At 46.5% G+C, this 3,027-nt stretch overlaps 1 long non-coding RNA gene across 1 annotated transcript in view; it reads right to left on the bottom strand.

The window, feature by feature from the left end:
• Positions 1–1,944: 1,944 nt before the first annotated feature.
• The window catches only part of LOC113475851, a 24,874-nt gene continuing 23,791 nt past the window's right edge, over positions 1,945–3,027 (bottom strand). Inside the window, exon 3 of the long non-coding RNA XR_003397631.1 lies at positions 1,945–2,133. This is a non-coding gene — a long non-coding RNA (uncharacterized LOC113475851). The remainder of the gene's footprint in view (positions 2,134–3,027) is intronic.

Genomic DNA, 3,027 nt, shown 5'->3' with positions numbered 1-3,027 from the left:
GGGAGGGCAGCTCTGGCGTCGGGCACAGACCCCTCCGCGGCCGGCTCCGCTGAGGAGCCGGCAGAGCTTGGCCGGAGCAGGTGTCGTGGAGCGCCGGTGCTGCCGCCTCCTCCCCCCGGGCCTGGGCTGCCAGCTCCGTCCTGAGCGTGGCGGGAGCCGCCGGGTCCTGCAGCCTTCTGACCTTGGGGCCCGCGCAGGCCTGCTCAGGGAGGCTTCTCCTGGGGTTTTAACTTAATTCTTACCACGTGGATTCAGTGCAAGCAGCTGAAGACCCAGCCAAGGGTCACAGAAAGTCGATGGAATAGCACTTGTTTACCACGTGTTTTGAAGAACGTTATTCCCAATTTACCAGTGCACAAACTCAGTTCCATACCTGGAATACCACAGTGGACATGCAGTGGCACTTTGCCATGGAGGGACCTCAGGGCCAAAGCACATCTGATTTTATGAAGTCTAGGCAGACCAGTGTTTTCGTGCTGTTGAACTGGGGTTTGAAATCGGTATATTTCTTGTCAAGCTCTCTGCCCGTGTTTGCATCGCTGTCCATTCCATACCATCACCCCTTCTTTAAGGACACAAAAGTAACACTGATGCATTCGTGGTATGTCATCAAGGACAAAAAACTTTAAAATTGAGGGGGTTTTCCTGCTGGCAGGCAGAGTCTTAAGGACCTATGGAGATTATGTTAGAATGAGCAGTTGTGTCCTATGCACTGAATGTACCAATTTAAAAGTGAAACAATAAATATGTTGAAGTACATGTTACAGTGACTGTAACTGTAATAGACTAACCATGCATACAGCATTAGTATTTTATATCCCATGTCCTTAACTACCAGTAGCCACAAAAAACCATACACTGTACATTTGTTTGGCAGGGGGAAGCTCAGAAGTAAATGTTTCCTTTCCAGGCTGTTATTGTGAAGCCAGCTAATGTTAACATTTATATAACACAGCAACACGAGATGATGATTTGGCAGCAAATTGGACAGAAATGTAAAACAAATAAATCCAGCACACAGGCTATGTGACTGAATGGAGAATGAAATGGAGAAATATAGGAAATACAAAGGACGTCTTCAAGAAATACCAGGTTCTGAGAGCAAAGCCTGACCTATTTAGAAAGTGCATGCGGTTCTGGCCTGCAGGATGTTGTTCGTGGGTGTTTCGGTACTCTTGTTTTCCAACACATCCCGGTATTTCAGCAGCTCAGCATGTGGCCACAGACACATCAGTCCTCTAAAAAGCTGATGTTGTGCTTAACAGGGGTAAAAACCACGAGTGAGGTAACAAACGGTGGTTTCAGGGTTTCTGGAAATAATACATACCAAGAAGCTTTCTCATGAAAAATACTGTTTCCTTTATCAGTCTGATTCAAAAGCACACCCAGGGAGTTGCATATTAATGATAGGGCCTGCAAGCTCTTGCAGAAACAGTTACAGGTAATATTGCAAGGGCTAAGAGAAACTGTTCAAGGTAAAGCTGTTACTCTGTGTTTGCGCAACAAAGCGTCAGTATATATAGCCATGCTGGAGTCTGAAAATGAACAATTCCTTGCTCTTTAGTTTGCCATTTCTCAGGTTGTCACGTAGGGAGTTTTATCTTGAAGTTGCAGTTACCAGCTGCAGTTGTAACTTTATCCAAAGTGGCCATAAAAATACACACATGTTGCACTTCAGGAGGTGTCTGCAAACGACAAAGCCCCGTGGTAAAGCACACCGTTGAGTATTCCTGTAAGAGATGGGGTTGAGTAATACTGCCTAACCTGCGTTATGTGGGGAGGAGACCTTGTTTTGTTCAGGGTGAGTCCAGTGTTACTGGACTGGATGAGGAAGTTTTCACTTCACATAGAGGAAAGTTGCCCAACGATGCAAGTGCAAAGAACGAGGAAGCAGACTGGTCTCAGCATGCTGCAGGGACCTTCCCTTAATTACCACAACAAACGTAGGTTTTTTCGGAAAAGAAAGAAGTTGTGACCATAAGCATGCAAAGCAAAGCTCGCCATTTAATAAGCACTTTCTCAACTGCCACAAACAACATCCTTTTGCTGTTGTGATTTATTTCAGAACAAGGTGTGTTGGTGATTCAGGCTGCTGTGGGCACTCCTTGAGCAGGTGGGGAATACTGACTTCATCTGTGGCAAAAAAAAGAAACATAAAGTGGCTCCATCTCCATCCCAATCTGATCTGCTCCCTATCAGCTTTTCTCTTTCCCATCTTTCTTTCTAACGACACTAAACTATACTTGAATGTAACACAGCAAACGTTCAGAAAAGCCAAAGACCACACACTGCAAGAGAATTACAAAACCACTTCTAGTAAGTATGCTTCCCTGAAACTTGGAGAGCTTTTATATGACCATCTTATTAAATGCAGTTTAGAAATTAAAATTGCAATACCAACCTTGAATATAAGCAAATTAATTAAGCCAGTTTAGTGCCCATTCCCCAAAAAACTTAAGAAGCAAGCTCACTATTCACAGAAACACACTGACACCTGAGGAGACCCTGGGCCATAGCCCTCCCCATCCTTGGCTCCCAACATTCAAGACATGCCAGTGTGAAATATGGGGTGCAGAGTACCTTGTAATAAGCAGCATTTATTTGCTTGGGCCCAGGGTGAGAGCTGACTGCCAAAAGCAAGCAAAGCGACAGTGCCACGGGACTGGGGAGGGTTGAAGAACCAGCTCTAGAGGAGCAAGTAGCTCTGGAGACCCAGAGGACAAGGGGTGGGGTTGGTGACAAAGAACCAGCGGAAGGGCAGTGAGAAGTAAACAGGCAGGAGCAATGAAGCTTGTTTTAAGAAAGGAGTGGGGTTGCTGTAACACATCAGCCATTCTCAGGCTTTTCTAATCATCCCTAAGCCCCGGTCTTTCCTCTGTGGCAGCATGCCTCCCTGCTCCCTCACTGATGTACAGACACTGCCATGCTCCCTCTTGTTCCATGGTCTAGGTTGCACCCAGCCTACCATCCCCTCAGCAGCTGGAGCAAACCCGTTGATACCTCAAGCCATGCCTCTCCCCCACCCCC

The sequence above is a fragment of the Athene cunicularia genome (genome assembly GCF_003259725.1).
Source record: "Athene cunicularia isolate RWA chromosome 1 unlocalized genomic scaffold, athCun1 chr1_part2, whole genome shotgun sequence".
Classification (NCBI taxonomy): Eukaryota; Metazoa; Chordata; class Aves; order Strigiformes; family Strigidae; genus Athene; species Athene cunicularia.
Note: the sequence above shows the minus strand (reverse complement) of the source record. Positions and strands in the feature narration are given on the sequence as shown.